The sequence below is a fragment of the Desmodus rotundus genome, chromosome 10 (genome assembly GCF_022682495.2).
Source record: "Desmodus rotundus isolate HL8 chromosome 10, HLdesRot8A.1, whole genome shotgun sequence".
Lineage (NCBI taxonomy): Eukaryota > Metazoa > Chordata > Mammalia > Chiroptera > Phyllostomidae > Desmodus > Desmodus rotundus.
The window spans coordinates 39634075-39649097 of NC_071396.1; the positions used below are offsets into that span (position 1 = coordinate 39634075).

A 15023-nucleotide genomic window follows, 5' to 3' on the forward strand; every position below is an offset into this window, starting at 1 on the left:
CTTTAGAAGTCTGAAATCATTTCAAGCATCTTCTCTGGCCACAGTGCTATGAAACTAGAAATCAATCACAAGAAGAAAACTGAAAAATACAAAAACACATGGAGCCTGAGTAACATGTTCCTAAACAAAGAATGGGGTTAACGATGAGGTCAAGGGAGAAATCAGAAAATACCCTGAAAAAGTGAAAATGAGCACACAGCAACCCAAAATCAATGGGCCATGGCGAAAGCAGTCCTAAGAAGGAAATTCATAGCATTACATAAGGCCTATTTCAAGAAACAAACAAAAAATCTCAAACAATCTAACTTTAGACTTAAAGGAACTGGAAAAAGAACAAACAGAGCCCATAATGACTAGGAGAAAATAAATAATAAAGATCAGAGCAGAAATAAAAGAAATGAAGTCTTAAAAAATACAAAAGATCAATTACACCAAGAGCTGGTTCTTTGAAAAGATAAACAAGGTTGACAGATCTTTAACCAGAATCATCAGGAAAAAAGAGAGAGGAGAGAGGACCAAGTAAATGAAATCAGAAATGAAAGAGAAGGAACAACGGACACCTAAGAAATACAAAGAATTTTAAGAAACTATTACAAACAACTATATGCCAACAAATCAGACAATCTGGAAGAAAGGGATAAATTCCTAAAAACATATAATCTTCCAAAACTGAATTAGGAAGAATCCGAGAATCTGAAAAGAGATTACACCTGGCAAAATTGAAGCAGTAATCAAAAAACTCCCAGTAAACAAAAGTCTGGACCAGATATGGCTTCACGGGTGAATTTTACCAAACATTCAAAGAACAACTAACACCTATCCTTCTCAAGCTATTCCAGAAATTCATGAGGAGGGAGGACTCCCAGGCTCATTTTACAAGGCCAGCATTATCCTAATTCCAGAACTAGATCAAGACACTACAAAACTAAGAAATTATACGTCGATATCCCTGATGAACATAGATGCTAAAATCCTCAACAAAATATTAACAAACCGAATACAGCAATACATCCAAAAGATCATACACCACGATCAAGTGGGATTTATTCCGGAGATGCAAGGCTGGTACAGTATCTGCAAACCAATAAACACGATACACGACATAAATAAAATAAAGGATAAAAACCACATGATCGTATCAACAGATGCAGAAAAACCATTTGATAAATCCAGCCCCCATTGGTGATCAAAGCTCTCAGCAAAGTTTTGAGGGAGCACACGACAGTGTAATAAAGCCGTATGTGACAAGCTCATGGCCAATATCACACTCAGTGGGGAAAAACTACAAGTGTTTCTCTTAGGAAGGGGAACCAGACAAGGAGGTCTGCTCTCACCACTCTTATCAACACAGTCCTGGAAGTCCTAGCCACAGCAATCGGACAAGAAAAAAATAAAGGTGTCCAAATAGAAAAAGAGAGATGAAACTGTTATTATTCACAGTTGACATGATATTTTACATAGAAAACCCTAAAGAGTCTACAAAAAAGCTGCTAGATCTAATAAATGGATTCAGCAAAGTAGCAGGATAGAAATTGGTGGCATTGTTATACGCTAATAATGAACTATCAGAAAGAGCAATTAAGAAAACAATCCCATTTACTTTTGCAAAAACAACATAAGGTACTTAATAGTACATTTAACCAAGGGTGTAAAAGACCCGCACTTGGAAAATTATAAGACGATGAAGAAAGAAACTGAAGAAGATAGAAATAACTGGAAGAATATATCATATTCATGGATAGGAAGAATTACCATCATTAAAATGTCCACACTACCCAAAGCAAGCTGTAGATTCAATGCAATTCCTGTCAAGATTCCAATGATGTATTTCACAGATCAAGAACAAATATTTTAAAAATGGATATGGAACCACAAAAGACTCTGAATAGCCACAGGAATCATAAGAGAGAAGAACAGAGGTGAAGGAATCAGGTTACCTGATATCAACCTATAGTACAAGGCCAGAGTACCCAAAACAGCCTGGTGCTGGCATAAAAACAGACACATAGACCAATGGACAGAACAGAGAGCCCGGAAATAAACCCAGGCCTTTGTGGTCAGTTAATATTTCACAGAGGAGGCAGAAACATACAATGGGGTAAAGACAATCTATTCAATACACGGTGCTGGGAGAAGTGGACAGACACACGCAAATAATGAAACTAGACGCCTTCTTACACCACACACAAGAATAAACCCAGAATGGACTAAAAATGTAAATGCTACACTCAAAACCATAAAAATCCTAAAAGAAAACGTAGGCAGCAAATTCTCGGACATTGATCACATCGTGTTTTTCTGATAGATCTCCTTGAGTAAGGGGAATAAAACGAAACAAAAATAAACAGATGGGACATCAAACTGAAAAGTTTTTGTACAGCAAAGAAACCATCAACAAAATGAAAAGACAGCCCACTGAATGAGAGACTATGTTTGCCGATGACACATCTGATAAGGGGTTGATATCCCAAAATGTATTAAAAACTTATAAAACACAACAACAAAAACCAATTCAATTAAAAAATGGGCAAAGGACCTGAATAGACACTTCACCAGAGAGGACATACAGATGGACACTAGACCTATGAAAAGATGCTCAACGTCACTAATCATCAGAGAGATGCAAATTAAAACCACAATGATATATCACCTCTAACCTGTCAGGATGGCTGTCATCAGTAAATCAGCAAACAACAAGTGCTGGCGAGGGTGTGGAGAGAAGGGAACCCTAGTGCACTGGTGGTGGGAGTGCAGACTGGTGCAGCCACTGTGGAAAGTAGTATGAAGAAACCTCAAAAAAAAAATTGAACTGCGATTCTACTCCTGGGAATACATCTGAAGAAACCTGAAACACCAATTTGAAAGAACATGTGCATCTTTATGTTCACTGCAGCGTTATTTACGTCACCAAGATAGGGAAGCAGCCCAAGTGCCCACTGGTAGAAGGGTGGATAAAACAACTATGGGACATCTGCACAGTAGAATTCTACTCGGCTGTAAAAAAGAAGGAAATCTTTTTCGATGGTTGCCAAATGGGAGGGGGGTATGGGTGAGGAGGTGAGGAGATTAAGAGGTACAGATAGGAAGTTACAGAGTAGCCATGGGATGTAAAGTACAACATAGGAAATGGAGTAGCCAGAGAACTTATACACATGACCCGTGGACATGAACAATGGTGAGGGGATGGCCTGAGGGAGCGGGGGTGCTGGGTGGAGGGAGGCAAAATCAGGACAACTGTAATAACATAATCAATAAAATATAATTTAAAAAAGGAGGAAACCTTATCATTTGCGACAGCATGGATGGACCTGGAGAACACTATGCTGAGTGAAATAAGCCCGTCAGGGAAAGACAAGTACCACGTGATTTCACTCATTTGAGAAATCTAGTGAACAAACTGAACTAACAAGGAAGATGGACAGGCACTCGGAGAGTAGGCTGACAGCTGTCGGGTTGGGGCAGTGAGGGGCTGAGTGCTGGGGCGGGGGGTGCAGAGACTGAGCCCAAAAGACAACGGTCACGGACAGCAGTCTGCTGGCTGATGGGGGGAGGGGGAAGTAGGCGAGGGTACGGGGGGGGGGGGACAAACGGTGATGAAGGAGACCTGGTTTGGGGTGGTGAGCGCACACCACGGTGTAGAGATACGCTGTGGGATTGTGCACTGAAACCTGTATCCTTTTGTTAGCTAGTGTCACCCTGACACCTTCAGTAAAAACGAAGAAGCTAGACGTGATAACAGAGAAGCATGATCAAATCAACTACATACAAATGGAAAGCTTTTAATGGCAAAACCCACCATACGTAATGTGGGAAAAAAAAACTCTGGGAGGAATATTTGCAATATAACAAAGATAAAACACCAATAATCTAATATGTATTTTAAACAAACTTAAATTCAAGGTGAAAAAAACCCAAATCTCCAATACAAAATGGACAAAATATAAGGACAGGAGAGTCACAGAAAGATAACGAAATGCCTCATAAACACATGGAAAGACGTCCAGTCTTACTAACGATGATAGAAATGTAAATTAAGATGCGTGGGACTTCTGGCCAAGATGGAGGGGCAGGCAGGCACACGGTGCCTCCTCGCACAACCAAAAGAAGGACAACAACAAATTTAAAAACAAAACCAACCAGAACTGACAGAAAATGGAACTGTATGGAATTCTGACAACCAAGAGTTAAAGAAGAAACATCCACCCAGATGGCAGGAGGGGCGGAGACGGTCAGCCGGGTGGAGAGGACTTGTGGCAAGGCGGTGGCTGGAGGACTGGGGGTGGGGGTGGAGTCCCACATCCACGTGCAGATAAACCGGGAGGAACAGCTGGGAAGCGAGACAGACCCACAACCCAGGGCTCCAGCGGGGAAATAAAGCATCAAACCTCTGACTCTGAACACCTGAGGGGGTTGAGGCAGCAGTGGGAGAAACTCCCAGCCTCACAGGAGAGTCCATTGGAGGGACCCACAGGGGCCTAGAACGTACAGAAGCCACCCACCAGGAATCAGCACCAGAAGGGCCCAGTTTGCTTGTGGATAGTGGGGGATGTGACTGAAAGCCCTGGGAGAGGCAAGGAAGCCACATTATCCCCTCTCGGACCCTCCCCCACGTACAGCACCACAATGGGCTGCCCCACCCTGGTAAATACCTAAGGCTCCACCCCTTACATTGTAACAGGTGCGTTGAGACAAAGAAATATGGCCCAAATGGAAAAACAGATCAAAGCTCCAAAAAAAACCCCACCAAAAAACAAAACAACTAAGCGATGAAGAGATAGCCAACCTATCAGATGCAAAACACTGGTAATCAGGATGCTCACAGAAATGGATGAGTACAGTCACAAAATAGAGGAAAAAGTGAAGGCTATTCAAAGTGAAATAAAGGAAAATATACAGGAAACCAACAGTGACAGGGATGAAACCGGGACACAATCAATGGTTTGGAGCAGAAGGAAGAAGAAATATTCAACCAGAATAGAATGAAGAAACAAGAATTCAAAAAAGTGAGGAGAGGCTTAGGAACCTCCAGGACATCTTGAAACGTTCTAACATCCGAATCATAGGGGAGCCAGAAGGAGAAGAGGAAGAGCAAGAAATTGAAAACTTATTTGAAAACATAATGAGGGAGAACTTCCCCAATCTGGCAAAGGAAATAGACTTCCAGGAAGTCCAGGAAGCTCAGAGTCCCAAAGAAGTTGGACCCAAGGAGGAACACACCGAGGCACATTGTAATTACATTACCCAAGATTAAATAGAAGGAGAGAATCTTAGAAGCAGCAAGAGAAAAGGACACAGTTACCTACAAAGGAGTTCCCATAAGACTGTCAGCTGATTTCTCAAAAGAAACCTTGCAGGCCAGAAGGTGCTGGAGAGAAGTATTCCAAGTCATGAAAGGCAAGGACCTACATCCAAGATGACTCTGTCCAGCAAAGCTATCATTTAGAATGGAAGAGCAGATAAAGTGCTTCCCAGATAAGGTCAAGTTAAAGGAGTTCATCATCTCCAAGCCCTTATTATACGTAATGTTAAAGGGATTTGTCTGAGAAAAAGAAGATCATAAATATGAACAGTAAAATGACAGCAAACTCACAACTATCAACAACCAAACCTAAAAAAACAAAAACAAAAACGAACTGAGCAAACAACTAGAATAGGAACAGATTCACAGAAATAGCGATAACATAGAGGGTTACCAGTGGGGAGAGGGAGGGAGGAGAATGGGGAAAAGGTACAGGGAATAAGTAGCATAAATGGTAGGTAGAAAATAGACAGGAGGAGGGTAAGAATAGTGTAGGAAATGTAGAAGCCAAAGAACTTATATGTACGACCCATGGACATGAACTATCGGGGGCGGGGGGGAATGCGGGTGGGAAGGGGTGCGCAGGGTGGAGGGAATAAAGGGGAGAAAAGGGACAACTGTGATAGCGTAATGAATAAAATGTATTTTTTAAAAAAGATGTGTGGAGACGCTCTTTTCTGGCTCTCAGAGGCGGCAGCAGGGAGGGAAGCCGGCCCTGGCCCTTTCCCTGGCGAGAGCACAGGATATGGGGCAAGGGAACTTGGGAACAGCCAACAAAGTAAGTCCGTATGTACTTCTACTTCTAGGAATTAAAGAGACACCTTCAGAAATACAAACACCCTTGTGAAAGGTTATCCGTTGCTTTATTATTTTGAATAACAAAGGCCTGGAAGAAGCCGAACCTGGATCCGCAGGCCACAGCTGGACAAGCACAGCACAGCCACAGAGGGGCACTCACGGGGCGGCACAGTCCAGTGAGGAAAGGCCCTGTGAGCTTCTGGGAAGGTAGTTTTAAGTGAAAACAGCAAGGTGCAAGGGAGATGTATGTGCTACGTTTTGTGATAGTGTAAATAAATGGCTTGTTTGGCAAAGAGACCCAGGAAAGATGAAAAACCATATTTCGAATGGCTACCCACAGTGTGGGAACAAGGAGGAAGAGACAGGGACTTTTATTCGACAAATGAAGTTATAACCAAAAAGTACAAGGGAGGGGGGAAACCAAATTGTGTGCAAAGAGAAACAGAGGAAGCTAACGGCACATCAAACTGGTAACACACTCACATGGTGCCGAGAGTGAGCAAACTACCCTAGGAAATCCTGAACTTGACCTAGTAGGGTTGGGTTGGTACTGATTTGGATGCAGAGATTCAGAAATCATTTTGGGTGCATTTTAAGACTAAGCAAATGATTAAATACATTGATGTTTTGGTGAACCAGCTTCTTACTGTGGGAGAAAGGAAATGGGTATATTAAACTTTCGATTAAAAAAAAAGATTTCTGGCCTCTGTCCACTGCGAAGGCGCCAAGTCAGCGAGAAGCACACGGAAGGCGCAGACCCTGGCTTCCGAGTCCCACCCCACGGACACGCGCGGGGCTTCTCCGAGGAAGGGCTGCCTCCAGGTCCCGGTCACAGCACAATTGTGGGCTGGAGGGACGGGAAGACTGATGGGGGCATGTCAAGCGGGCACACAGACCAGCCAAAACAGCCAGCCCTGAAAAACCAGCACCCCGTCTGTCAAACTCTACAAAAGCGCTCCCTCCCCTGCTGGGCACCGGGAGGGTGCAGGGAGATGGGCAGGGCTCCCCTGACCACCACGGCTGGCCTCTGGACCACGCGCAGAAGACCCTGCCAGAACAGAGGCGGCCCCATGGAGCCTGCAGACCCCAAATGGGGGCAGCCTGTGCGTGGCTCCCCTCCTCCCCAGCGCAGGGGCTTCCTTTTAGTTCTCAAAGGCGAACCCCTCCAAGGCCTCGCAGAGCACCAGAGGAAATCCAAACCCCACAGCTCCCCTCACTGGCTCTTGCAGCCCTTCCCACCCAGCAGCCGGGCCGGCCTCGGGGCCACGCAGCTGTGGTTCCCCCAGACCCTTCCAGCGGGCCCTCCCCTCCCAGGCAGCTCGCAGCCAGGGGTCACTACGGCTCAGGGCCGCACTCCGGGTTAGGCTAAGGTCCTGCCCCCACCCCAGTCTCTCCCCATCCCAGTTACCCTGTTTTATTTCCTCCCTGGCGCTAACCATGTGCCACGACCCCGGGTTTTCCCCGGATCGCCCCCAGCACCTACTGGGGCCGGCAGCAGCCCGCGCACAGCAGCGGCTCCGCGACCGACTGCAGGCCTCTCCGGGTCGCCAGTCCTGCCCCAGCCGAAGCCCCAGCTTTGCCACGTCCCGGCCCTGAGACCTTGAACAGGTCCTGTCACCTCTCTAAGCCTCAGTTACTAGTTACTTCGCTGTAAGGGGCGCACCGCGCCTCCCGGGCAGGCAAGCCTTCCCGGGGCACTTCTCCGGCTCGGCTCCCGAAGCTCAGCACAACACCTGCCCCACCGAGGCCAGGAGGGAGGGGGCCGGGCGAGCCCCTCCGCACCCTGAACTGCCCTGCCCCTCCTGTGCACGCCGCCCCCACGCTGAGCGGGGGCGGGGACGGGGCGTCCCTCTCCCCCCTGGAGAGAGAGAAGGGGGCCGGGGGTCCCTGGCCCCGCCCGCTCTCCCTGCGTGGGGGACACGCCCAGGGCCCAGGCTAGCCGCGGCTCCCCAGGCGCTCTGACAGCAGAACCGGTCCTTTCCTCCACGGACCGCAGCTGCAGAGACAGCAGCCCCCTGCGCCCCGGCCGCCCGGGCGAGGCCGTTCCCCTCCTTCTCACGCACCCGGCAGGCCGGCCCTGCCCGTCCCATTTCAGAGACCGGGAAACTGAGGCCCCGGGCGGGGTGGAGGCCTTGGGTCCCGGCTGGCTGTTCCTGCCCCCGGGTTCCTGAAGGAGCTCGCTCCGCGCACCCAGGGGCGCGGCCGGGGGTGTGTCCTCCGCCGGTCCCCGGCCCGCAGGCGCCCCGCGCCCCGCGCCGCGCAGCCCCGCCCCCCCGCCGCCACCGCCCCCGGACCCGCGGGCGGGCGACCGCGCGCCTTGCCGGCCGCGCGCGCACCTGTGCCCGGAGTCAGGCCGCGCGCCCCCGCCGCTCGCCGCCCCGCAGCTCTGCGTCCCGACCTCCGGCCCCGAGCCCGCCGCCGCCCCTCCCGGCCTGCAGCGCCCGCGTCCCGCCCGGCCGCTCCCCCACTCACCGGCTCCCGGCGCGCCCGGACCCCGGGCCCGGCCCATGGGCAGCGCCTGCTGCTCCCGCTGCCAGGGAACCTGGGGCAGCCCGCCGCCCGCGGCTCCCGGGCGCAGCCCGCCGCGCTCTGATGACCAAGCTGCGCGGCGCGGCGCCCCCTGGCGGCCGCACGCGGGGGGCGGCGCGGGGCGCGCCGGGGGGGTGGGGCTGCGGCGCCCTTCCCACGCCCCTCTTGCAGCTGGGGGAACCCGGGTGGCCCTGCCCACCAGCCTCACATCTGCTCCAGGCCTCAGGGTCAGGGGCAAGCGTCCTGCGTTTAGGGAGCTCGGCTGTAGCTCGCCTCCCACCTCCGTGCTCTGAGCACGGCTCCTCCCTGACTTTGCACCTGAACTAATCCCCCACCGACTCTTACCTGGCAAACCCCTGGCACCCAGTACCCAGTTCACCCTTTTTCCTCAGGGCTAGGCCATGGCTGTTCCTCTGGGCTCGCCTCCTGACATGGTCATTCAACTGTGATTTGCAGGGACGACCACGACCCCGCCCCCACACCAGCGCCGGGCGCGGGGGGTGGGGGGATGGCAGGCCCAGGGGAGAGCTTCCCCTGGGAGCTCATTTACAGCACAGACGCGAAGGCTCTGAGATGACCTCGGACTCAGGGGTCTGGGTCGGGCCCTGGAATCTGCATCTGGAGCGCTGGCACCATCATCACCACGAACAACCTTCGACTGTTTAGACTCGACCAGCCGAAAAAGCGGAGTGTGGTCGAGGTTCCAGATGTCCTAAATGTGAGGCCTCCCACCCCGATAATGTAAAAGGAAAGGTGTATGTGAGCAGTGTGGAGGGGACTCGTGCTGGCGGAGACACGGTGGGCACAGCTGCGTCCTAGGAGGCTCCTTCCAGGGCGGGAGGAGGGCTGGCGGTGGCTGGACAAGCGTGGGAGCCAGGAGGCCTTTCTGGCCACTCCAGCCACTGTCCCCGTGAGAGAGGCCTAGCGTGCAGGCAGGGTGCTGATGGACGAGGGGAGGAGGGACAGAGCTGACCCACCTTCTGGGGATGAAGTCTGCAGGATAAGACTTCGTGTCCTGAGTTGTTAACTCAGGTGGATTAAGTTCTCGGTGGCAGCCACAGAGGGAGGGCTCCAGAGGCAGGCACGTGCATCTTATTTATGGCACAGGAGCACTCAGGGGCAGTTGAAAGTGAAGGAATGGCCTGCAGTTGGGTGAAGGAAAGAGAGGACGGGAGTGGTCCTGCAAGTGGCGAGCAAGCATCTCAGCCCAGCTGAGGGGTCCCGACAGGGTCATCCTGGGCAAGGGTGCGTTCTGGTTTGCAGAGGCTGCGGGGTTTCCCCAGGCTGCGGCTGTTTCTGGACCAGGGCTCGGCAGGCCAACGCGCCACACGCACTGTGTCTGGTCCCTGTTGCCCAGCACCACTCGGCAGGGGCTCCCTGAACGAAGCCACAGCCCTAGGTCGGCTGTGAACCAGGCACACACTTGCACACGTGCATGTGTACACACACACACACACAGGGAGAGCGACCTTCCCCTAGCCCATCCGCCTGATCTCCAGCGAGAGCGGACTTGGAGACATTTGACATTTGCTGCCTCCTCCTGCTCTCCCCGAAATAAGCCTCTCCACCCCTGAAAGGAAGTTTTTTCTATTTAGAGTTTTCTGAGCATTAAAAAAACCCGAAAGGTTATTTATTGAAACAGCTGTGTTGAGTCATCCTTGCATTTTGGAATAAACCATATAATATTGGATTCAGTTAGCATCTGTCTTTATCCAATTTTGGAATAAAAATTATAGCAGCCTCACCCTGGTTGGGTGGCCCAGTTAGCTGGAGCCTCGTTCCATATACCAAAAGGTTGTCGGGTTGACACCTGGTCAGGGCACGTGTCTACACACCTGGATGGCAGGTTTGATCTGGTTCGGTCGCGTACGGGAGGTGGCTGGTCCATGTTTCTCTCTCCCCCGCCTCCCTCTTTAGCTGTCTATCTGAAAATCAATGAACATGTCCTCAAACGAGAACTAAAAAGGAAAAAAAAATCTGTAGCAGCAGCCTCCTCAACTGGGTTGGGTGATTCGACAATTTTGGATGAGATAGTCTGTTTCTTGCCGAGTTTAGTAAAAACTGACTCATAACATGGATGTGCCCTGGAGGATATTTGGGGGTAGGGAGGCCTTTCTCTGATGGTCACAGGTCCCTTTGGGTTTTCTGGAAGCCACCCGGAACACTTAGTAGCCCAGAGCACGGGGCTGGGCACTGGCCGGCTGGCCGCAGGGCTCGCCTCTGCCCACACGGCTGTGGGCTCTGGTCTCCTCTTCTGCCTCACGTCCCCAGCCTCGCATGGCGGTGGAGATACGGACCTCAGGGGGGCTGTGGAGAGGAATAAGGAATCCGTACGCATCATGTGCTTACTACCATCATTTAGTCCAAGGGCACTGCAGGGCTCTGTGCAAATGTTTATCTGCTGCTTGCAGATGATCTCATTAGTTAGAATCCCGCCCATTTTCTGTGCAGTTTCTCTGCTTCTCCGCTTTGCACGTCCCGTGCACATTCTGTTTCCTGATCAGTATTGCCAGAGGTTTGTCTGTCTTGTGAGTCTTCGGTTTTGCTTGTCTTTTTTTTCTTTTTTCTTTTCTACTTCCTTGTCCCTGCCCTTTCCTTTATTGTCCCTCCTTTGTGGTGTCTCCGGCTGGCTCTCTTGCTCTGGTATCAACCTCCTGAGCTGAACACTGGACTCGCTTTTAAAAATCTATCTTATTTTTTGATATGTGTGTTTAAGCCTTGTTGGGTCCTACCAAATTTAGCACATACTGTTTTTCGACATCATGCACTTGCAGGAATTTCATAATTTTCCTTATGATTTCCTCTTTCACCCACATTCCTCAGTGTGTTGCTTAGTCCCAATGTGCGAGATCTTTTCTGATTTTGTTGGATTTTATTGCATTGCCAAAGAAAAACAGTTTTGCGCTGTTGACTTTGGACTTTAGAAAGGGTCCTCTGTGGCCAGGCACAAAGGCAGTTTCCCTTTAAGTTCTGGGTGTGATCAGAAGGAATTTACCTGTTGGGTGTGATGCTCTCTGTGAGTCCACATTCAACAGCGGTGGCGTTCCACCCGGTCTCCTAGACCTTTGCTCTTTCTCAGCCTGACCCTCCAGTTTCTGGGGGTGCATTCAGATTTCCACCATGCTCCGTCTTCCACCCCACGGTGCTGTCAGTCACGTCATATACACACAGGCAGGTGCCCCCACACGCACGTCGATTCTTTAGTAGGTGTCTCTGAAGTCCTGTGGGTACATTTACCCACGTGAGGGCTACTTAGAAGCACTAACACACCACAGTTGATAAAGAATTTTTGTAAATGTCTTAATATGCTTGTAGCTTTGTCTATAAAGTACATGTGTGTACCGCACATATGTGAGTGTGCAGACATGAAAAAATCTGGTTGCTTGTAAAAAATCCCATGAGGGGAAATTTGTGACTATGTGGCGTGAACATAGGTACATACGCACATACACATGTATGTACCCCTGTACGTATGCCACGCAGAGCTAGAGGGTACCGTCCTGCAGGACAGCCTGGCCGGTGCCATCTGCCCACCAGGCACCAATGCCAGGACGGAAGGGCCTCGGCTGGGTCCGGCTGGACATACCAGCTGAGGACTTTGGGGACGTCCCAAGGCCTGGGCATCAGACCAGAGAAGAATTTACAGACATGGACAGTCGGACATCGTTGACAGAAAAATGCAGATTACAAGAAGCATGTACAGGATGACTTCGCTCGGGCAAAAAACCATCTAGGTGTGTGTATGTCCACAGAAAACAACCTGAAAGACAGACACTAGGTATTAACAGTGCTCATCTCTGGATGGCGGGATACGTTGTATTATTCAGTTTCTCATCCTTGACTTTACAGATGAGAGCTGTCCAAGAGGTATCCGGCCATGTACTATGAAAACTAGACATTTATTGAAGATACAAGTTACAAAAAACACTGTACACAGGACAATGACATCTCAGTCCCCTTCAAAGCAGGCCCCTTGGGACCTCACACAGTTCTCCCAATCCCCATCAGCTGCCCTGTCGTATTTTCCTGAATCTCACTGATGGTTTGAAATCTCTTCCCTCTCAAAGGTGATTTAGTTTGGGGAAAAGCCAGAAGTCACAGGGCGCCAAATCTGGGCTGTAGGAGGCTGAGTCACCTGGGTGATTTGATGTTTCGCCAAAAAACCCTGCACAAGACGTGATGCATGAGTGGGCGTGTTGTTGTGATGAAGCTGCCAGTTGCCCACACCTGCGGCCCTCTGAATCATCCAGACCGTTTACATAGGGTGAGTTCAAGGTTAATACAAAATCTGATGCAGATTCATTGCTCTACTCGCTCAGTCATTGTGAATGTGACAGACACACAGTTCACATGCTCACTCAACGGCATCTACCGCCCCCACTGACTAGCACAGTGAAGTCGTCATTGTTCACACATGCACATTGCAGTCCACTCTCCTTGGCTGCCAGGCGACATCGATGTCACACAAACTGTTCTTGTTACATTAACAATGGCCGTACTTCTTCTGGAGAGGCCTTGTATATAATATAAAATATGTACATTGATTCTGTGTACATAAAAAAGATCAGGAGCAAATGGGAGAAGAGGAAGTGGGGAAAGTGAATAGAGATTGATTTTGCTTTCTGTTGTGAAGGGGAGCAACTCAAGGGCGATGCTGGGTCAAGAGCTTTTCCTTTTTAACATGGGTGACAGAAAAGGTGGGGACACCGGGGCAGAGCATGACGGCACAGGAGAGAGAGGTCACGGTAGGGCTGAAGGTCCCGAGCCCAGGACAGGGGCAGCAGTCCGGTGCCCTCACCGTGAAGTGAGGAGCGAAGGGGGCCGAGGGGGTGGGGAGGGGAGAGGAGGCCAGCTTCAAGTCGCCGCCCTCTGTTCCTGGGTCAAGTGTTTGGGGAGTTGTCTCTGAGAATAAACACATACAGCTTAGTGTTGCTACTCAAATATTCAGTTTTTATAGCATCTGTAGGTATGATAACATACTGCTTAAAAACCTGAGGAATCAGCTTTGAAACGGGAAGCTGCCCAAACTGAACGGTCAGTGAAAGTCCACACGGAGAGGACAGATCTCCGAAGTCATACCCACCTAGAGCGGGCGCTGCCCGACGGACACAGGTTGCCCGGCCCTTTGTGGGATTTCGGCTCCACACTTCAGAACAATCACCTCCGTATTCATGTGGAGACAAGATAAGGCCAGCGCACACCTGCCGCTCACACCTGCCCCCGCTGAGAGGAGGCAGGAAGGAACTCCGGGAACCCACGCTCCGCCCCCAAACCCTACCTGGTAAGGAGACCAGAGTGTGGGGCTGGAGCGTGGTCACGATGTCTGCGAGGTGCTCACTGAGACCCGGCTTCCCGACCTCCGGCAAGACCATGCTGCCCACAGGCTGCACACGGGCTGCGGAGCTGGGGCCCAACGGGGGCTGGCGGTGCTGGCTGCAGGGGTCCTGTCGCTGCCGTGATGCCTGGGGTCTGCCTTAAGGCCCTGCCTTGCCACTCAAGGCTGTTCCTCACCACTTGGATGAGTCTTCAGACGGGAGGTTCACGCTCATAAAGCTGAGGGAGGTAGCACGCTGGCCATGAGACGCGTGTGAAGGACGACAGAATCGGGATCAGCCACAACAGGGCCAAGTCCTGGCAGCCCGAGTGCGACGGCTGTGAAAGCGAAGACCCCCTGAGACTTCATTAACTAGCTGGGGGGCCTTGTTTGGAGAACATGCTGGAACATTGTGTTACATCTAGACCCCTATTTTTATTGATTTTTTTGTTGCCTTTTTTAATTAAATTTTTTTTCAGTTACAATTGACATTCATTATTATATTACTTTCAGGTGTATAGCATGAGGATCAGACATGTGTATCACTCACAGACACGCCCCTGGTAAGTGCAGGGCCCACCCGGCACCACACACAGCTCCTACAGTACCATTGACTCCCGTTTTCTGCGCTGCACGTCCCGCCCGAGGCTGTTCCCTGACTGCCAATCTGCACTTCCTGCTCCCTTCCCCTTCCCGCCCCCCACCCCCATCTGGCAACCACCCGCGTGCTCTCTCTCCGTGTCTATGAGTTTGTTTTGTTTGTTCATTATGTTGTTCTTTAGACTCACACTGTGAGACACGGTGGTTGTCTTTCTCGGACCGATTTACTTCACTTAGCGTAAAGCCCTCAGGTCCATCTGTGCCGCCACAAACGGTGAGATTTCATTCTCTCTCACGGCCGAGTTGCAATCCGCCCGCCGTACTGTGGGTAAGCGCCAAGCCTCCTTCACGCACTGCTCTCCCGATGGGCTGGCGCTTGGGCCTTGTTCCGTTCAGCCACCCTATGTCTTTTGATTGGAGCGTTTAATTAAGCCATTTACATTTAAAATGATTGTTGACAGGTATGTAGTTATTGCCACTTCA

At 50.6% G+C, this 15023-nt stretch overlaps 1 protein-coding gene across 2 annotated transcripts in view; it reads right to left on the reverse strand.

Annotated features, from left to right (window-relative positions):
• The window catches only part of RASGEF1C (RasGEF domain family member 1C), a 66655-nt gene extending 58004 nt beyond the window's left edge, over positions 1 to 8651 (reverse strand). For both annotated transcript variants that reach the window (XM_024551254.4, XM_045188281.3), the window contains exon 1: positions 8570 to 8651. The gene's annotated coding sequence lies outside the window, so the exon portion shown is untranslated. The remainder of the gene's footprint in view (positions 1 to 8569) is intronic.
• Positions 8652 to 15023: the final 6372 nt, after the last annotated feature.